General features: G+C 35.6%; 1 long non-coding RNA gene across 3 annotated transcripts in view; it reads left to right on the forward strand.

Moving 5' to 3' along the window:
* Positions 1-20,773, forward strand: part of LOC110358669 (uncharacterized) — a 40,874-nt gene extending 20,101 nt beyond the window's left edge. For 2 of the 3 annotated variants that reach the window (XR_010472921.1, XR_010472923.1), the window contains 2 exons: positions 13,401-13,531; positions 19,405-20,773. This is a non-coding gene — a long non-coding RNA (uncharacterized LOC110358669). Of the gene's footprint in view, positions 1-13,400; positions 13,532-13,741; positions 13,909-19,404 lie in introns of all 3 variants that reach the window. The other variant, XR_010472922.1, reaches the window with a different exon arrangement.
* Positions 20,774-22,349: the final 1,576 nt, after the last annotated feature.

Raw genomic sequence — 22,349 nt, forward strand, 5'->3', positions numbered from 1 at the left:
TCCTCCATTTTACAGGCATTCAACATTTCTCTATGTAAGGAAACTAAAGGGGGAGGAATTCAAGCAGTGCTCATAGTAACACTGTGTTTTGAGCAAATGGTAAGTGATGGGTGAAAAGAAATATACTTCTTTGGTAGGTAGAAGGAGAAATTATAAAAAACTTAAATTTTCTAAATTATAACTGATACAAGTGATTGACTACATGCGAATATGTTTCTGAAAATGTAGGTTATGCTTATGAGCACATCAGAAACTGCTGGAATTATCTTCCATGATGGAAAGGAATGTGTTTTGCAATTACATTAAATAAAGAAAACAGAGATGAAAATCTCCTTTTTTTTTGGTAAGAACCATTGTGCTGTAAAACAACTTCCAAAGGAAAGAATACACTACCACTGATTGAAACAGCTAAACATTAATTACATATTGTAAAATGGGAATTTATAAACTTTTTCCATCTCCAGCTTGTGTGGTTAAAGGACAAAAAAAGATGCAAGTGCTGCATGCAATTTCTTCTCATTCAGAGTGGGATGAATGTGTGTTTACACTATGGTGGCAGAAAGAGAGAAGTGCAGGGTGTTTGGAAAAGGTGGACCCAATTTCAAAGCAGTATTAAGTAATTGGATCCATCTTTTTGAAACACCCTGTATTTTCATTGCCTACAGTTGAAGCCTGTTAAGGTGTCTGCATTTGACACCTCAGTTCCATGTGTCCTCTATGGAGGACAGGGATATATCTAGTGAGTGATTAAAGGTACCCAAATAAGCCTAGGTTTAATTTAAGTGTTCTGAATGACTCTTCAGGAGCACTTCCCTCCCGCTCTGGTTGTATGAGGAACCTGCATGCCTCTGAGGCCAAAGTTAGAGGCTTAAAGTTTTTAGGTAGCACCTCACTATGTATCTGAATGTGTGTTCTTTTGAAGCATTTGACCTTTTCTCCAGAGACAGTGATATACTTTTATTTTATTAAAAAACAGTAAAGAAGGCTACAATTTAAAATTCTCTTTTTCCTCAGCTGTCAGGGTGATTTTGCACCACGTTATGTTCATGCAAATGACTATAGAAGGTGCAAAGACTAACAAAAAATGTTGGCTTATTTTCTTCTACAACTGTGAATTTTGTTAAAGCAGTGATTTGTGCTCTCTTTCTCTCCTCTGGTAAGCAGTGACTGAGAAATCCGAGGCTCCCCTACTGGTTTCAGGGCTGACATTGTGCTTCACTGCTGCAAGGGTTTTCATCAGCCTTCCTTGTTCCAAAATTTTTTAAATGCTACCTAAAACGAAGCTTGTCTTTTTTAACAAAGAACTAGGGATGGCACCACGTGTCTTTCTGGTACGCTAATCACTTTTGGATTTCAGCTCACAGTGATAAAAATTTGCCCAGCAGGATAAAACTAGTCCATGGATTGTTTCATTCCATCAGCCCTGCCACGCATGCTGTGACATAAATGTTAGCAGAGTACTTTTGAGGGGGTTCTCTTTGCTAGAACATTAGGCCCAGAATAAAGTATTTCCAACTGTATTATCATTGACACTTGCAGAAGAATTCTCAGAACTGCAGTTCCTCTTGGTTCTATATCAAAACACATTTTAGGGGATCACCAGCCAGTTATGGATGTTCTGGTGCAGGAAAATAAGCTAAGCTGGTTAGGTGGCATTGCTTTACTGCAGAATTTTTATAAACTTAAATATCTGCTGAAAAGTGAAATAAATGATCTTAATAAAGTATAGCAAGTAAAATAGCTACCATGCAAATTCAGTAATGTTGGAATGGGGTGCCTGAATTTTAATATTTATCTGAATTTGGCATTTATGCAGTAGGAAATTATTTTTATTTCTTTGTTTTGTTTTCTTGCTTTTACTTGAAGTCCTTCTTCTTACTTGAATTCCTGCCCTTAGCAGCAGAGATCTAGTATAACCCATGGAGCTGCTTCCAGAGAGACCCCAACTCTCAGAACCCAGCACATTAAGCACAAAATTTTGTTTAATGGGCAAAAAGTAAGCACATCTGAGGTATACATAATGCATAAATATATATAAAGCCGAAAATGTATTATTAGATAACTGAAATTTAAGAATTTAATAATTGTTAATCCAGATCTGGTTACTACAGCAAAAACAGAAAGAAGACAGTTAAAAATGTTATACACGCACACAGTTTCTACCTCTATTCCTGATGTTATACTCATATTTTCTCTGCTTCTCTGGATCCTAATTTCAGTGTTCTCATTCTGGTGGAGGGAAGTGAGGAGCATTACATGGAGTTGTCAGCACCTGGTGTCCTTCGATGAGAGGGGATGTGATGCTCATGTTGGTGATTTCTTCTTCACTGTAGAGTCCACTTGGATCTTTTTATATGTTAGCTAGCATGCTTGTATATCTTGGTTCTTTCTTTGTTGGTATGCAGGTCCCCATGTTTATCACAGTTTACTATATGTGGTAATTCAGATAGCATTTCTTTGTACTCTTTGTCACCACTGAGCTCAGTTTTGGGCATCTCCAGGTCTGCATCTCTTTAACGGACTGCTGAGGGGCTGTTTGCAGCTATGGGGTCTCCAGAGCCAGTCTGTGCTCCACTTTTTGTCATTGCATGCCTGTACTTTTCCACACCACATCCTCTGCCTTCATCTCCTAAGACCTCTATTTACATGTCAGGCTTGTATATTCTGTGCTGCATTACTATGCTAACTTTGTAAAATTATGGTGATACCATACAAAGATAAATAATGAAATAAATTAGTGATAGACAATTACAAATATTGGTGTAATAGCTAAACCAAGTAAAACAAAGCTGCAGGCAGGTCAGAAAAGCTCAGAGAGAGCAGACCTGGAAAACTTCAGTCCTTAGGCTGTGAAAATTCAGTACAAAGCTTATAGCTTGCTACTAGGAATGGTAATAGCGTGTTACAGAGCTACATGGTTGTAGGAAAACAGGTAGCAGGAGCAGATTCCCTACACTGATATTCCTTAATATTGAGGCTGTAATCTTTTGTGTTTGATTAGTTAAAGCCAAGTTTCTGACAAAAGACTCCACAGCTGATGACCTGATACACTCAAATAATACAGGAAATAATGTTGTGGCAGAATGACAGTGATAAAAGATGTCTCCACACAGCACGTTCACACTCCACGGGACAGCTGGGTGGTGTTTTCCTGTTCTGTGACAGGGAAGAGATTGCCACAGAAGGTGTGGTAGAAGTCATCTATGGCTACTCAATCACAAGGGAAAATATTAAAATTAAAGCTGTAATATTCCACTTGGGGGACTAAAGATCAACTGCAGTGACCAGTAATTCTCTGCAGTTTAACTTACACTGGATACTCACAGGTATTGGGACAAAGGATATGCTTATTGTTTTGATTTGGCAGCATTTTGATTTTTAATCTGTGTTTCGTAAAGTCTGATCCTCATGATCAGCTTACTTACTCTCAGCTCAGGATCTGTGGGGAAGCATAACAAGGTCATATGTTACCTTTGCACTTTGGGAAGAGAAAGCTGCAGCAGAAAGCGAGAAAGGGAGAGTCAGGGCTCTATAAGCTAAGACTTGCCTATGCTGGAGCAGAGACACCTTTATTCTGATTCTTGCTTCTAGCACAGCTATTTTATATTACATGGGAAATATACCTCGAGACCTTAGTTCTTATTCTCCCATCACTGGTCAGTATGCTAAACATCACATTGCAGAAACATGCATTCTCTCTGTGTTCCTCTCATTTATTTCCATCACCGTGACGCACACAATTTTTATCTGTTTTGTGTTACAGCTTCAGCCAAGAGGGCTAGGGGATTGTCAGTGTTTTGGCAAAGGTGAACTCTATAACCTAGAGAATGAGCCTTCCCATGGAAAGTGAGAAATGTGTTTGTTTGGTCCTTTTTTTCTCTATGGCTTGAGAGCAATGTAGTTATTTTCCCGCTTTCTAAAAAATCTCCCTACAACAATCTCTACAACATTATTATTTTGTAAAAGTTGATCTCATTCACGGCTCTGTTTTAAACAAAATCCCAAATAAACTGATAATTGCATTTTGTCTAGAGTTAGTATTTGTTAGGAAAGCTTTTGGAATGCGTATGAGATTAGACCTTTTAGAGAACTTAGCTGAAAAAAACCAAGTTACTGATCTTTGGGTGGACTTTTGTGTGCTGTTCAAATTATAGCAGTTTTGCTCCCAGCTAGAGGTGTAGTTTTTGGTGTCTAAAGAAATTTAACCTCAACATAACATGAATGTTTTGCAGTAATTGAGCAGTTTTTTAAAGACTGAAGTCTCAAAGAGGACTGAGTTTACATAATGAAGTATTATATCCCACTATGCAAAACACATGGTAACCTTAACAAGGCTTCGCTGTATCACATAGTGATAACAGAGACAGATTTTTACAAGCAGCCAAGCAAAAGTAAAATACCAAACTAAATACCTCCTGGCAATTTTTATTCCCTGCTATGAGTAGAGCTACATGAAGCAAAAGAAAAGAATTAGAGTAAACTAATCTGTTCCAGTAGAGAAAGTACAGTGTGCCCCATTGCATTGCAGGTTACCCAAAGTGAAGCACATACAGTTCCCTTGGGCAGAAATTCATGCATTAAGCTCTTAATTTTGAGGGGAAATGGCAGTGGCAGCTGGGGAGAGCAGCACAGGAAAGGGTAAATGCAGACTGAAGATCAAGCTGAAAAGAAACTTTGAAGGGTAGAGAATGTTTTTAGGAAACTTAAAAACAAGCCTTTAAAAAGCATCTTGATAAACATAAGATTCCACTGCTGAAAATGAGAAGATATGGGGCTATCTCTGTTTCTTCTGCTTCACATGTGAAGTACTCAAGCAAAGCTAAAAAGATGACTGCCTTGTACTTCAGGTGGGACTGTCAGACTGAGACAACAAATTTACAAATGTGTGCAACACTTGAAAAATGAACAGGTGTATTTTACAGTGCATTGGTACTTCTCGGAATGAAGGAAGCATTTTTGCACAACTACGCTGAGTACTGAAATTCTTTTCCATCCTTCTCAGACTCCCTCCTCTCTTCTCTTTCAGCAAACTGCTTAGTGCTATAATCGGTTAGAATGTGTTTCAGTGGGTACTGTGAAGCATGATACATAACAAGAGCAACATTTTGTTTCCCTGCTTTAGTGTCACTGTTACATCTGTGAACTGAAAATAATGCTTTGAGCACAGCTGTTATTTATATAATCTAACTATATTGCTGTTTCCTCAAAACAAAAGTGTTGTTTATTTATGCATGCATGCATCCATCCATCCAGTTGATATTCACTTGATTTTACCTGAAAACCATCCAGAGGGGCTCAGTTCTTTATACAGTGAAAATCTCAAATTCTGAGTGCTGAATTTACAAGGATATTTATAGACATTAAGATGCAGACTTTCAATAGTATCCAGTTATCTATTTTTTTTGCACAACTCAGCAAGCATATATTTGCATTTTTGGCAGATAGATACTTTTGCAAATTTGTGCCCTGATTTATATCTGAAATGTGTATCATCACTTTCTACATGTACAATATTTCTGAATTTTCTCCTCATATTTTGGACTCTCACATCGCTGCTTTTTCTTTGGGTTACATGTATGGAGGCAAAGAAGTAAGAAGAGTTCAGGTGCCTTTGGAACATCCAGCAGGTCAGTGAATCACAGATATTAGAAGCAGAGAAAAAAGTCCTTTGGGTCACCTAGTCTGACCTTTGCATTCTGCAGTATTACTCATACCACATACTTGCCATCCTCTTAATCTAACCTTCTTTTGACGTTTGCTTTTGATTAACATTACAATGTAATGTAAAAATCTGAAGGTGCTACTTTGGATGCAGTATGCCCAGATGTATTTTTTTTGTTGGTAGAGGAATCTTATAGAGTTTCTGGACTGATTAAGACTCGTGAAAAATGATGTAGTTGTAGCATAGGTATGACAAGGTGCTTGTGACAGAACAAATCTCACTCTGGTGTAAAAGGGAGTTGCCATAATTTTTTCTAGTTCTTACGGTGTCATCAGATTCTGTGTTACTCCCAATGTTAAATGATAGCAGTACTTGTTTTTGGATATTTCTATTTTCTTCGTGAAGAAAGCAGAAGGATGCAGGTAAAGAGGGAGGCTAGGGATCATTAAAAATATAGATATCCAGAATTTTACTGTTCAGAATTTTTTTTAATATCTCAATTAAACTTTTTTTTTTTTTTTCCCTGAGGTGTAATTGTCTCTTTGAATTGCCATCCTTGGGTAGTGTGATCTACAGGGTTAAGGCCAGAGAGGCATTATGATAATCTTTTAGTCTGACCTCATGAGTAAAACAGATCATAGAATTCCATCCAGTGATTCCTTCAGTGGGGAGAATTATTTTTTCCAGCTCTATAAATGAATTTTCATTCACTTCGAAAGCCTTGAAAATATTTACAGATTGTGATCTTACCTTTTCCTGCTTGAAGGCCTTTGCTTTTCAACATCATATGAAATTGTGTTTTCTCATTGGATCTTTTGTACTGTTTTATTTTCCTGTCTTTATATTGTCTCTAAGCAGTTTTCAGGAAGTGCTAGATTAATCCAACTAACGGGACTGTTTTTTTCTTGCTTCAGGAAATATATTTATTTTCCTTTGCTTAAAACATAAAAATAGATAAATAATAATGCAGTATAAATGCTGATTTTTGTAATTAAAAAAAATGATAAATGTCAGAATTCAAAATAGGTGAAGAGCTGATATGATTTCTCAGAAGTTATGTGTCAATGATGTGAAATTTTAAATAATAATAACTTATTCATATCCAGGAAATCTCAAAGGGACAATGAAAAGCCGCGAACAATAATTACATGGCCTCCGCTTTGGAAGGAAAACAATAATCCAGGAACAGTCAAGAAAAAACAGAGGATTACAATTTTAATAAGTCTCTCATCTAATCAAGACCTTACATAAGTTTCAATTTTAATTCAACATACAGGCTAGCATATTAGGAGTTATTTTCATGTTGAGTCATGTGGATTTTCTTTTCAAATCATCTTCCAAATTTATAATAAATATTATTCTTTAATCGTATTGTTAACTGTATAGTTGCTATCCTATAAAACTCAGTTTTCTTTATTCTGCATTCTCTCCACTCACTGAATTCATCAAGCCTTCAAGTGAGAGCAGAAGCTCTCTGGGACATGAACCAAGTCTTTATAGCTGCAGATAGGCTATAAATTGTCTAGCACACTCTGTATATAGATTTAAAAGAAGTTTCTTGAAATGAGAATGCTATGACTTGTATAGCTGTTGCCAAGTCGTGTTCATTTGCAGAGAGTTAAGGTTCTTTAAAAGGCAGATACACAGAGACAGACAAAACCCCATGTCTATAAGGCTGCTTCTGATGACTGGTCTTAATTAATAAATTCAGGCAACAGAATCTTTGTCAGTTTAGGAGTTTGAATTATCTTTATAATTGCTATAATATTTATAATAAATTATAATAGTTATAATCTAAATTAGAAATTACAATTGTAAGAATAAATCATTATGGTAGTTTATAATTGTCTCTGCAGGAGACTGTAGAAGCATGGAATTTCTGTAAGAAAATGTGTAAGAAAATGTGTTTGTTTTTATTTTGAGAGCAAACATATGCCCACAAGAGCCCATAATGAGTCCTTGGAGATAGTACTAATGTGTGACTTAGTGAAGAAATTAATAACATCAGCTGTTTTTTCCCCTAAAATTCGAATGCATAAATTTGTGAAGAAATAGTTTCACAGGTTTAAATATTAACTATCCAGAGAGGTGTTGTACTCGTTATTTTCTAGCTGATGCAAGCACAGGAGCATTCTGTCAGAATGCCATCACAGAAGTGAGCTGAAATTAGCAACCTGCCTTGATCTCCACATTGGAAATCTGCCCGAAATGTGGTTGAAATCAAAGGCACACAATTCTGAAACACAGACCACTTTTTAAAAATATATGATTTGAGCAGCTACTCACACACATCATGTCTGTCAAAAACCATGAAAACAAGATATTCAACCTATCTTTATATTTAAAACTTACCTATTCTTCATATGTCTCCTTTCAACAATATCCATTATATTTCTATCACAATTGTCCTTTCCTACAAATGGGACATACCTTCTTTTGTTTTTCTCACTTTTGTCTCTCTGTATGCACATCTTTCTATACTGTGAGTAACTGATAAAGATTAGGTTGGAGGAAGAGACCATAAAGCAGTCAAGTCATGTTCAACAGATGATCAAACATGCCCTGGAAATCTGGAAAACTTGGGAGGGCAGAGTGAAGACTGTGGTATATCATCTCCTGTTGTATTCATCTAATTCTGCTTTGTTTTGAAAAGAGGAGAACTGGTCCTCACTGGAGTTAGATAGGTTAGAGAGAATACAGAATTAGATGTTGACTGTTCTTCTGGAAGGTGACATTGCTTGTGTCTGCAATACATGCCAGCAGCATAAAAAACACAAGTAAGACAGGGATGGAATGCAATTGGTGGTTTCCCAACCAATGCACAGAGCTGAGAGAGCTCTTTAGGATCCAGGGAGAAGTCTCAGAACAGTGTTTTGAGGTTCTGCCAGCAGATGGTGATACAACATGAAGCAGAAGAGGAAAAAAAAGCTGACACAGTGGATTTAATTGAAAGAAGGCAGCCTTTCTTTCTTCCTCCAGACTCATTCTCTCTCATGCTCTGGGACATCTAGTGTATTTTGAGGATGGCACTCTGAGAAACCCATAAAGTATAACTTTGTAACATCTACCACTCTGAGCCTATGAGATGTCATTGCAGAGTCTGCTAAAGACCTAGAGTAAGAATATTAAAAAAAAAGAAAGGAATGATGGATCTCAAAGGGGAACAGGGCAGTAGAAGGAACTTGGGGTTGAAAAAACTCCTGGGGAGTTCAAGCTGTAGGGATTAGTAAAGTGTGAAATAGTTTAGGATCGGGGAATTAGGGAAATTGGGGAGAAGGGAGTTGATTAAAGACATGGTTGCTTTGCATGCAGAAGGCTGGAAAAGCTTTTGAAGTTTGTCTCTTGCTATTTGCAACATGCGTCATTTGCTTGGCAAATTATTTAGGACACTATAAAATGTTTGCAGTGCTCTCAAATTACAGTCACAAACTCCTTTATTTTCTTGCCTTTTTGCATTCATGTGCATTTCTAGTGAAAATTTGTTAGAGCAAAAAATACCCCTGTTTTTGCCATTCGGTGTCTGATGAGCAATTACTACTTCTTTTGCTCATTTTGCAAATGTCCTTAGATGTGCTAACCTGGCATTTTTATGCATTTATAAATGACTTTTAAATGTATGCTTATTAGTACTGGTTTCTAAGACATTTGAGTCATATTTGGGGTGTGACTTATAACCTGCAATAAACATACGGTTCATGTAAGCAAATCAATTTTTTCTGTCAACAGAGCTAATACAGACCTAGAGCTTTGACTAACAGTCTTCTGAAAAGCCCATAGGATTAAAAAAAAAAAAAGTTAAATTGCCTTTGTGAATTTTACATTTTGGCTGACACCCAGCCTAGCAGCTTCAAAGAAACAAAGAGAGGTTTAATATATTTGAGGTTTATATTGTGGTAGATACAATTGCATAATTTCCTAGACATTTCTGCATAATGGTGCTATAATTTCTGTTGTTAAAATTTGCTGTTGAGTTTAGCCATCATTATAACTAAATTCTCCTGCAGACTATAACAGCAGGAAACACTGGAACAATGTATTAATCACAACAAATTAAATTAGCAAATAGATTCCAAGATTCTGAGACATTAAAGATAGAAAAGATACAGCACAATGAGTCAGTTTAGGTTTCTGCTGATTTGAGGTTATTCCCTGCTGTGTTTGAGATGGAAGGTCTGAAGATGTGTGTGAGTAAGCATTGGTCAGCTAACCCTTTTGGTACTGCTCACTTGTTGTCTAGTACCCAGCTGAATAGAAAACAAATATTTAGGGATTCTGAATTGGAAAACAGTATTCAGCTACTGAAAAGTCCAGGCCTTCACAATACTGAGTAATCTTCAGTCTGCGTTTAAAAGAGTGCCTGCAAATGGACGTGCTCATCTCCACTGTGAACCTCATTCTTCATTTGGATGGACACACAAAGTCAGTAGCAATTTTGGCTAGATCTCATGAGATAAAATTTAATTTCCCTTGATAGAGTATGCCACAGTAAAAAAAACCAAAAAGGTCACATTCATAATGTTTTCCCTTAAATTAAACCTGAATGTAACTTTTTCTAGTTTATTTCCAGCATTGTGGGTTCATTCAAAATAATCTGTCTGCTTCCCTCCTTCCTTCAAGTAGCTGAAACTAGACAATAATTACCTTCTTCCTTTCACTGCTCCTGAGGGGTCCCATTGATGCAAACACCCTCAGTGTATTATTAGTCCAGCTCTATCTCAGCATTATTTGAAAGAATTCAATGGAATGACAAATTTTAAGCCTGGAAAGGTGGAGAGGTGAATTAGACCTGTAATTGTGTTTGCATCAGATGATAAATTCCCTTTAATATTTTACTTTCACCTGAAATTTTGTAGAAAATGCTTAACAGATGTAGGTTAGCTAGTTCTCTCAGTTTATCTGATGCATTTCAGGCTGCAGGAGGTCCCATAACAAAGTAAGTTGTTACAGAAATTACAGTTGGAAAAGATGTGTTGTGGTTCCAGAGCTGCTGAAGTTCAGGCTTTGAACACCGCTGTAGGCATTTCTTGAGAATTTAAGGCAGAGTGGACATCTGACGTTGGCAGGCAATGCAAAATGCAGTGGATACACTGGAGGCTTCTGTTGGTTTTCAGAGAGCCTGAGCCTACAGGGAAGTAACGGACTTTCTTCTAACCTTTATAACTGTTTGATGACATGAAACGTGTCACATACTCTGTGCCAGAAATGTCAATGGGAGTTCAATATTTTTGATATTAAGCTAGAGTGATAAAATACAATGGGAAACTTGAGTTAATACAACTGTGTGGATTGATTTCAACAAAGTTTCTCAGTCCATTAAAAAGTTGAGTTTTCTAAAGAGAAAAGAGTCACTTAGCTCTTACTGAATGTATTTAGTACCTGTGATGGCAGGTGTGTGTGTGTTTGAGACAGTAAGTGTACAGAGAAAAGATTTTATTTTTTCTATAAGCTGGATGTAAGCCAAATTTTAAATGCATTAATTCTTTTATATTTTATGTATGGAAACATACTGTCTAATCTTTGGCATGATTTTGGTCAGCAAGTTTAGTTTATATTGTAAAATTTCTTGATACAGATGGACAATGTAGAGAGGACAATTCAGGTCAGTTTCTGAAACCAGAAAGGAAAAAGAAGGCTTTCCCTTCCCTTCCCTTCCCTTCCCTTCCCTTCCCTTCCCTTCCCTTCCCTTCCCTTCCCTTCCCTTCCCTTCCCTTCCCTTCCCTTCCCTTCCCTTCCCTTCCCTTCCCTTCCCTTCCCTTCCCTTCCCTTCCCTTCCCTTCCCTTCCCTTCCCTTCCCTTCCCTTCCCTTCCCTTCCCTTCCCTTCCCTTCCCTTCCCTTCCCTTCCCTTCCCTTCCCTTCCCTTCCCTTCCCTTCCCTTCCCTTCCCTTCCCTTCCCTTCCCTTCCCTTCCCTTCCCTTCCCTTCCCTTTTCCCTTCTCTTTCTTTCTTATATCAATGAATTATGTTATCAATATGATGGAACAGTTTCAGATTTATTAGGTTTTCAGAAAATTAAAGACATGAATTAGATAAGAGTGATATATATCACTGTCAAATAATGGTCTGTGATAGTGAATGTGCACTGGATTTTCACAGCTCTAGTTTTAAGCCATGTCTTAAAAGAGTAATTGGAAATAGTTTTCATGGAAGATAACATTTGTGTCTGAAGCCTGATTTATTTGTTTGGTAATCTGGAAGCTTTAAAAAATATTATTGCATATTAAAGATATGATTCCACCTAGTCAAAGAAATCATGGATGTGTTTAGTATATTGTATGTAAAGGTATATAATTATGTATCTATATAATGTATATAATTATGTATCTAGATATAAAACCAACATGCACTAGGTACCAAAAAGAAGGAAAATTAAATACATGCTGAATTTTATTTTATGTCGTATTCCTCAAATACTTTCTCAAGTAATCTTCGTAGTGATTTATTCATAACATATTACATACTGACAGACATTCAGGACAAATCTAGAATATGTGAATGCTCCTGTAGCTCTCTCCAGACATTATTATCAATCTGTATTTTTCTGTCTAAGTGGAAAGGCTTGTGGGTGAAATGAGACTGGGACTTTGGTAAAGAACCCATCTGTTCTATTTCTTTTCACTCAGAATTGAGCATGCTTTATATACAGCTTTTCAGACCTAGAAGGAAAAGTGTTTGATTCATAGATTTAATTTTTAAAATTATTTTATCTTTTTTTTTTTTTTTTTTTTTATTGAGAGTCTCTTTTTCAGCATGTTGTTTTTATGCAGTTTAATTTCTAAAAAACTTTGCTTTTTAAAGGCTGTGTTATCTCCCTGCAATATGTCATGAAATCTATGGTAACAGTTTTTTGTAATTTCCTTACCTGATGTGTATGTAAATGCATGGAATTTTCATGTTGAGGTTGAGAAGAGGTTTCAAGCAGCCAGAGCTGCAACACAGGAGAAAAGGGCTGCCTGGATGTAGAATTATGGTCCTTGCACTGGCACATGAAACCGTCTGACTGTGGGGAAGTCAGGCACACTTCTGGAGCCACCTAGAGCCAATTGATTCAGCCAGACAACTTTCCAAGGGCTCTTGTGCTAGCACAGCAGCCTGGCTGCAATTCCTGCTATTTGTGCAGACATCCATTTGGCTCTATTTTTTTCATTAGAAAATTGTAATTCTGGAATGTAGGTCTTTAAAATAGATAGTTTAGTGGATTAACTTGGCTGAAGTGTCTTGAAGAGAATGCTATAGAAGATTTGAAGTTAGATGTCTAGGTATCTGTGGGAAGCAATCATTAGAAAACTTCTAGAGATCTACGGGGAACTGTTGAAGTTATACAAGCCCTTCTAAATAGGCTTCGGATTTAGAGGACTGAAGTATTCTGAATACCAAAATTTTCAGAGGAAACATAATGACTTTGGCAAAAAACAAAACAAAGATTCTCACACCTAGGAAGAAGAGGAATGAGTCCCATCAGCCTCTCTTTTCTCTTCCATCATCCTCCCAAGATTTCTATTTACCTTAAAAAAAATGTAAAAAATTTACCTGGAATTCTGCTTTATATCTCTTCCAAGAATTTGAGAAAGTGTCGAATGTTGCTTTACTACTCTGTAAATAAAATTCAACATTTCTGGATATTGATCTTGATAGTAATTTCTCATGATCCATGAAAAATGTGATTCAAGACTGTGATTTTGCTTTAAACCAAACCAAGAAATTCTGATTTCGTGCCCTCTCCCGGTATGTTGTTTTTCAGATAGTTTGGTTTCCAAGTTGGAGTAGGAGGACCTTGAGAATTTTGTGGCCTATGTAATTCATGTTGCACTGAGGAATGAAAAAGATTTGCATTTGAATGAATCTGCTTTCGTGGCTATTGCAGACCCACAGGTATGGTTTGAATTGATTTCTATATACAAAGGTTCAGTAGTTCAGAACAGGAAGTAGAATTTGACCTCAGCTATATCAGAAGGCTCTGATCTTATTAAAAAATAGTTTATTTTCTATCACTGATATTTAGTAAGGAGATGTTTCCTTAGAGATATATGAGATGAGAATGTATGGATTCTGACATTCTTCAAAGTTAAAAGTATTTTTTAGTTATTTGATTACAGACTCTTCTTGCATGGAATAATTAGAAAGAGCAGGAGCAACCACTAACATGAATTTGTAACATGAAGTTGAACCCACTCAAGTTAAGGAGAAAAAAACATACACCTCTTTCATATGATGTGGAGAACAAAGTTCACATATCCATTGAAGCACAGGTCAGTATATGGACGTAGTTCTTTCTAGACAAGAGTCCTTGCACCTGGCATAAAGAGTTGTACAGATTCATGCTTACTATATTCCTTCAGTGTAACACATTTATCTATGATAGTTACTATTATATAACTGTACTACAGATATAGTTACATAGTAATACTATAGGTATGTTGTTATCATTATTTCATGCATTGTCTCAAGAAGAGGAATTGACTCTTTGTCCCTCAGATAAATCCTCAGAATTTTGGATTAAAAGCAATGAGCTTTCTAAAATATGTGACATTTTATACCAGACACAATCTACTAGATTTACTTTAGATGAGGCCCTCGTAATGAGATAAATGGAGAAATATTTAATTTCTAGGGTTTAATAGAATTTAAGTAGCAGACATACAACATTGTTAAAATGAAGGCACTCAAATTTAAATTTCATTGCAGAAGACTAAAGTACCCAGAGATTTTAAAGTGCATTTGAAGTAGAACAACAACAAACCTGGCAGTATTGTTTGTTTGTTTGTTTGTTTGTTTTGGTGTGTGTTTTTTTTTTTTTCCTGTGGATTTAATTCTGTCTGATTTCCAAAGTATTAATTGATCCACAGATATAAGTTTTCACAGACTTTTCACACTCTTTTTAGAAACTGGTTTTCCTATCTTTTGATGGCAAGAAGTATGGTATTTCCAAAAGACTGCTCTAATGCTGAGTCTTCCCCAGGTGGAAGGAACAGAAAACAATAAGTGCAGCTATATCTCTCAAACCATTTCTAGAAAAAAGTCTATTCTCACCCAAGGCCGTGATAGGAACCCTCCAATCTATTCTTCATATTCTATACTGTTTCTGTACTACTCCTGTCTGTCCTTTATTTCTTTATCCAGCCATGTTTATTTACCTACGATGTACTTCCATGATTTCAAAAAGGATTAGAATATATGAGACAAAAAAAGTTAGACATAGCTTTTTTTTTTTTTTAATTATGCTTTCTAGCAGTTACAATATGCAAGCATACTAGCTATTCTCTTTTCATGTGTGAGCCTTCTCATATGTTGAGTGATTTTTATGTTTGTTAACAGGTGGTTATTTCTCAGTTATTATTTTTATCTGTACTTACTATTTTCTTAAAATAAAGAAGATAACCTACTTAGTGGCCATAGCAAAACCAAAGGTCATAAAACGTGAAGATCTTTTAAAGTATTCTAAAGGTATTTTAAAACATGTGTATTTGTATAACCATTGAAAAAAATACAAACGTTTCATTTTATTTAACAAAACCATAACTTCAAGGTATTAGAGCTGAACAGATGTGCATAGTATTTGGAACAAACTATGCTAGTATTTCAAAGTACAATCACTGTAAGTTGAATTTGGCAGAGTAGAACAGATGTGTCCACCTGTTAAGAGACCAGGCTATCAGCACTGGGGATGCAAGATGTGACTGAAGTCCATAATGGGAACTATTTAGGAATGCATCCAGGTTAGCAGGAGGCAGCAGAGATTCTGATTACTGTATCATTCCGCTTTTCCCCAAAGCAATCAATGACTTGAATTAGGCAAATGGAATAGTACACCCAGGACCACTGAAGGGGGGGATGAATGTCCTACAGTATGTGAAAACAGTGCAGAAATTATACTTGTTTTTCAAGAATGATGACAGAAAAAGAGAACAGGAGATTCCACAGGGGCTGCAGATTACAGTGAACTCCAACAATCTTTATTAATTCTGTTTAAATCTGACATCCTGAAAAGCAAGCAAAATTATTGATTCAACTACCATAGCAATGTTAGTAACTGATTAATTTCTCTTTGAGCCATTTCAATAAGCTGTGAGAATAATCATCCAAAAGCATACCCAATGCATAGCATATCACGTTCATTTTAATGTGAATTTTGTTCAGCCAGGATTGGAAATTACTTCTGCTTCCATGTATTTCTTAATAAAGAACAGAAGCATTCCATAGAAGAGGCACAGATCAAAGTAAGATTTTAGGCAGTAAAATGCAAAGAGAATGAGACAGCTGTGGTGAGTTTGTATTTCCTTCAGAAAAGAATTATTTGCTTTATTTGTTGTTGTTTCTAAATAATAGCTCAGAAAAGTTGATTCTTACCACTTCTGTTTTGCCAGATCTTATCACCTGAGTGCTCCTGACTACTTCATACCTTTAGTACTATCTTACACTGTGGGACAATAAATGTGCAGGAAAATAAACTACAGATTAGTTCAACTTTTGGGTTTTCAAATTAGGTTCTTATGAATGAGGTGTGAAGCAGAAAAGACATGGGTTGACTGTATTATTTTTAATTCCATTGTTGTTACTACTGAAATATTTTCTCATTAAGATTTCTATTTATGATGCATGCTGTTTATCTGAAGAAGTCCAGACTGACATGTGAAATCTGGATGCTTACAGATATCAAAAATTGATGTTATATCTATGGATGGTTAAAGGAAGCTAACTATGAATCATCCCTAACACCAGACATCCTCAAACTTTAGAAGACTTGTAGACTTTTATACATTATGAGAAAAGTACTTTGAAATGCTGTCCAACTGCAGCAGACCTAGCACTGAAAGATCAGAAATACAAGTAATTCTCTGGGTTCTCAAAGTTACAGCAACTGTTCCATTCTAATCTATTGTATTTATTACTTTGGGACTAACAGAGCACAGAAAAAGGTCAGACCAGGATGTGGAAGTACCCTAAGAAAGGAGGTATATGAGAGAAATCCTCTATGATAATCTTTCTTTAACTGGAGCTACAAAAACCCAGATCTTTTCACATGTATTTCTTTGGTCAGTTTTCAATATGTTATTGAGCATGAGATAATACTTTTGTACTTCTGCTCTTGATAGCTGATAAATAATATCTTATCAGAGGCCAGTCTTTAGCTTGTAGAATTCTGTCAGTATCACAGTATAACCTTCTGTTGGAATTGGTTGGCTTGAGCAGTCTTTTTATCTTCTAGTTCAAGCAGAATTTTCTTAATTTTCTAGAAATTTTGTGGTAAATTGAAGTCAGGAACAAATTAATAGTTTTTGCATTATGATTGTGGATTTCAGTTTGTCCTGTTGCGGCCACATTTTAGAATGGTTTGTAGTATGCCTAGATAAACTACATACCTTCTCAGTAGGGATATGCACATATGAGAAATTGTCAACTGAACTTTCTGAGGACTGTCATAATCAAGAATGACCTGATTAAAAAAAAAATTGCTTTTAATCTCAAACTTTTATATAATTATTGCACAGTTCTTGAATCTTGAGACTTACTTTAAGGAATAATCAGTTTTATTGGGAAAATAAAGTAAGGCAATATGCAGCTCATATTGACAGTACATTTCCTAACCTTCCTAACCATTTAAACTTAGATTTATAAGCATCCTTTCCTCACTGGGATGTAACAATTAGGTAGTGATAGATTGCTGCTTTGATTGGCATGACAATATGAAAATGCACAGAAATACATTTTCCAATCAGACAATACCTTCCAGATTAAAAATTTTGTGAATGTCACAATTAATTTCTATGTTAGCAATGGTAAGCATTCTATAGTAGAACATTTTAAGACTGTTATTAAGGATTCATATTGTTTTTCTGATAGTAAATGTGAACTGAAAAAAAGTTCTTTGTCTCTTCTCAGAAGAAACTTTCAGGTGTAATGATCTGGATTGGATTCTGTGCATTTTCAGCTAGCTTTCAGATGGGAAGACTACCAAATTCATTTTTACATTAACCAGAATGAAACAAAACCCAAATACCAGCATAAAAATCAATGGATTAGAACTGATAATTTTTATTTTCAGAACACAGTGTAAAGGAATGGGTAATATAAAGAACCAGAAAAAGAAAAAACAAACAAACAAAACCCAGAAACAGACAAATAAACAACGTTTTTCTCTGCCCATAGGTTTTGGCTATGGTCATTGTAATCAGAACAGTTGAAAGGTTTTTGAGTCAGAACAATAAACACACTACAGGACTGTGGCCCCCAAATGATGCTTTTCTGCTGTTGACAAGTACTTAAACAAGCTGCTTTTAGTGACGTTTTATCTATTGTTATAATGAGTAAAGCTGTGGTTGTAAACACAGCAGAAAGACAGGATGGGTTTTAAATACTTTTGTTCCTGCTGAGCCGTTACCAACACCTGCAGTTAAAATAATTATTTCAAATGTTTTTCTTTTTAAAAGAAGGAGTAGTTAGCAGTATACCTGTCTTGTTATGGTAAATTAACATCTGCAGTTAATATGATTCCCCTTGGTTGTAAACATCCTGAATTAAAGCTTGTTATCTCCTTTAGAAGGTATGTTTTATGATTTCATTTGTTTTGCAGAGAGATAATTAAACATTTCACTGAAGTACAGGTTGGATGACTATGATCTTATTTTAGCCACCACAGAAATTATGGAATGTTTTTACAATAAATATTGTGAGCATTTAATTAAAGCCTATTCTGAAGTAAAGCAGGTATAACCAATGAAGATGGTAAAAATGGATTAGAAATTCTGAGATTGAAAAGACAAAAGCTGAATATAAAATTTGGATATGCTGTTATTTTTAAAAACTTATTTGAATAAAACCTTGCATTAATCTTAAAAACAATCTGAATACACATTCAGAAAGGAGGAATAGACATGGAATAAACAGGACAGCTCTGGTCCTTGTTTTGTACTGTAACGAAAAATGAAGCTACTTCTGGTTTTATAACATCATCAAAATTGCCAAAAAGGGCTTCTGCTTTTTTTTTTTTCTATATGCAAATTCTCTAAAAAAATAGGAGTTGGAGAATTTATTTTAGAATGTTATAACTTCAAGATATTTCTGTATGTTCTGTCTTTGGCCATACACTGAAACTTGAGGAGATCAGAGGCCATCAAGCTCTCAGTCCAGTGGTATTTTCCCACCCTCTGTCCGAATTCAGCTGTATCAAACTATGTTCTTCAAATAAGCTCTGTTAGTTTATATATCAGATAAAGTCTATCAGCTTAAAATCTGGTGCAAAAATTATTTTAAGCCTTTGGTAGCTCTGAGGCTAGAGTGATTTACATCAGCTGAAGAATCTGTGCTGTTGTAAATTGTCTCCTAGGTTTCATGACTTTATAGGTTTCATTGTACAAAACCATTACCTCTAATATTAGCTTAAGACTATGTTCCACTGTATCCTTCTGGTTATTCCTGTTCCCATAGTATGGAATATCACATCTTTGTTTGTGACTGTACAGATATTTATTGGTCGATGTGTGAATGAAAGAACTGTGATCTGATCTAAAAAGGGTAAAAAACCACAGGCAAGAATATATTAAGTGGCACTGATTCTGAAATCTTATACAATGCAGTCCTGGCATTCATGCCTGTTAATCCTGCTTTTGTGCAACATTCAAACCCACAAGTACATTGTGGAAAAAGAAACATTTTTAGAACCAGTTTCCCCTTTAAAGATTTTAATTTCTCTCTGGCTAAGTCTGTTAATATTCTTACCATTAGGCTTTCATCTTTATTTTCTGCAGATACTGCAATGGCTAAGAGGTCACCACAAAGTAGAAGCAGAGTCATCTGAAAAATGCAGGGACTCTTGATCCACCACAGAAATCTTTTCCTCTAACAGAATGCTTTAAACTTCTCTGTTTTGGAAGGAAGAAGATGCAAGATCTGCTTTAGTTAAATTAATATCTGTGTGTTTTTCTCCTCTGTGAACTTGATTTGGAAAAAGCCTCCAGCAGAGCATAGACAACATTAAAAGAAATGAAACAGAGAAGCACATTTGCAAGTATTGCTGTCTCTGTGTTTTTTTTTCTGACAGTGATGTTTCTGGCAGTGGGGGGAGCTTGGAAGGTGTATCTGGGCAAATTTCTTTTCAAGCATGGAGCATTTCACTGATTTCCCTAGCATCATTCATTTCCTGACCACTGCATTCCGAGCTGTCATTCTCTCTTATTTAATCCTGCGTCATATTCCTACATCTGTTGAACTGTATTGTTCAACCTAGTCTTATCTTTGCAGGAGTTTTTAGTTTTCTTTGAGACCAGAGTAGTACCGTACATTCATTCCCAGAGAGTGCTGGTGAGTGATGCCACACAAGTCCCTTCCTCAGAGATTGAGGGCATCACCCCTATTATAAACCAGCTACTGTCAGGGACCAAGGTTAGCTTCCATCACCTGTGGCTGAATCTTCCAGGTCACAGCGTTAGTACCGCATTGTCAAGATTCAGGGCAGATCTCAGCTTTTCATGTTTAATTTTTCTCTCTTTTTTTTTCCTTCTCAGTGATTTCTAACCTGTGGTTCTTTGAATGCTAAGTGCTGCAAAGCTGCAGCTACAGGCAGCCAGGCTCTTCTACTGTCTGCCACAGGAAGGGCTAATATTTTATTTTAAAGGAAAAAGCACAATGATGACAATAATTAGGTAGACTGTATTTCAGGGTTAAAGAAAAACAATTCTTAAACCACATCTCTAAATTAAGTGCTGAACCTGACATTATTTTTCTCAGTTCATTTAAAAACTGACTGGAGAATAGTGAAAGAGGTTATTAAAAGGACGCAGTTAAAAGTTCAAGCCACTAGGATTTATGTCCCACTACTGTGAAATAAAGCATTTCTTTCTGATTTTAAGTACTGTTTCAGCCAATTGTCAGCCTGAGAATGTACTGATTTTTGAAGGGCATTTCTGATGCCTTATATCAAAGGCGACAGACATTGAATGCTTTCTCCAGCTTGTGTAATAGAGCTGTGCTCTCTTTAACTCACCTGTGATTTAACTGATGTGTGAAGGAACTTGAACACCTATTGCCCTCTATAAGCAGTTACTAAAAAAAAAAAAAAAAGGGAATAACTTGTTATATTAGATGTGTATACTGTTCTATTCACTTGGAAAGGACTGTTTGTTTGTGTTTGTTTTGTTTTGTTTTTTGTTTTTTTGTAATACTTCAGTTTAGAATAAAAATAGATACCAAACTTATGGTATTTTAAAAAAAGAGAAACACAGAATTTCTTATGAATAGTCAATATTTTTAATCAGCTGAGTCTTTATGTGTGGTTTACTTTGAAGTATGTCCTAAGACTATCCAAATCGGTGTAGTTTTGTTGACTTCATAATCAGTAAAAACATCTTCCATATTTATACTAACACAGTTGAACACAGTGTGCCTGAACTAGGCCCTCAAATTTCAGAATAAGGGCAGAATGAGAAGGAAACCAATAGAATAATCTATGGGGATGCACGTGCCTTTTTTAACTGAGATTTTTAAAAAGGAAATAATCTAATTTAATTTGAATTTAAACATCTTAATGATCTTCCAGAAGTCTCAGTTGAGGAAACTGAGAGAATTGATTGCTTCCAAGGCAGCTGAGCAAAACCCAAGGATTCTGTTAATATCGAGTGATTTGAAAATGTTATGAAGTCTTCTTAGATATAGTAACATTTTTTTTTATCAGTGTCATCAAGGAAGTGATCACTGTGAAAGATTTACCTTGAACTTTTTGTGCTGTTACAAAACAATGACATCTGTTTAACGTCAAGTACAGCAACTTGTTTTCCTGCTTCATGAATACTACAAAATCTTTTCTAAAGCCTTGGCAAACAGACAGAAAAATGTTATTATACATAATCCAACTGTATCTTAATCCCCAGCAGACTCAGTTTTTATAGCATCATTTTAATTAGATATTATTAGTAACTTCAGAACTGTTTAATTAGAATGTTGGCACGAGTCTTAGATCAAATAAAGGGTTTTGAACATGTCAGTTATGTTTATTTTCTATTTTATTCTTTAATAAAGAACCTTAAATCATGGCTTTAGATAGTGTTACAATGCCTTTAATATAGGTATATGTTAGGTATAATTTAATGAAAAATAGCTGCATGTAATTTTTTCCTTAAGGTATACCTTTGTTATGAAAACATATATTTATGGCTGGTATGTGTGTCCTTTTGTATGACTGAGAGAAGTTGATTTAGAGGCCACTTTCCAAAATTCATCCTTTTTAATGATAATATGAAGTGTGTTTACTTGTGGATAATCATTGATGTATTTTTTAAAATATGATTCAAGATTGGAAATATATGTGATAAGGTTTTACTGATATTTTACAAACCAGGCAACTCTGCTAAACATGACCAAACTATAGCAACAGTAAGAAAATGGCAGTGTGTATTATTCTGTCTTTGATTACCAAAAGTACACTAATTGTTTCATACCTTAGTCTAAATTCTAAAGAGAAGGGAAAAGTCCCTGTCCTCACTAACTAAAATTCATTCTTTATTTGGCATTGTATTAAAAAGACTACAGCTAAGTCTTTTGTGCTATCAGGAAATCAATTATTCTTTCATGGTTTTGTATTTCTCTCTAGTGTAATATATATACCATCCAGGCTGATAGCTCCAACTTCCACCACTACTTTTATTACAGTTTCATATAGACCCATATTCTTTCTGTCATTTACCCTCAATGAACCTGC

The sequence above is a fragment of the Columba livia genome, chromosome 5, assembly GCF_036013475.1.
Source record: "Columba livia isolate bColLiv1 breed racing homer chromosome 5, bColLiv1.pat.W.v2, whole genome shotgun sequence".
In the NCBI taxonomy this organism is placed as follows: domain Eukaryota; kingdom Metazoa; phylum Chordata; class Aves; order Columbiformes; family Columbidae; genus Columba; species Columba livia.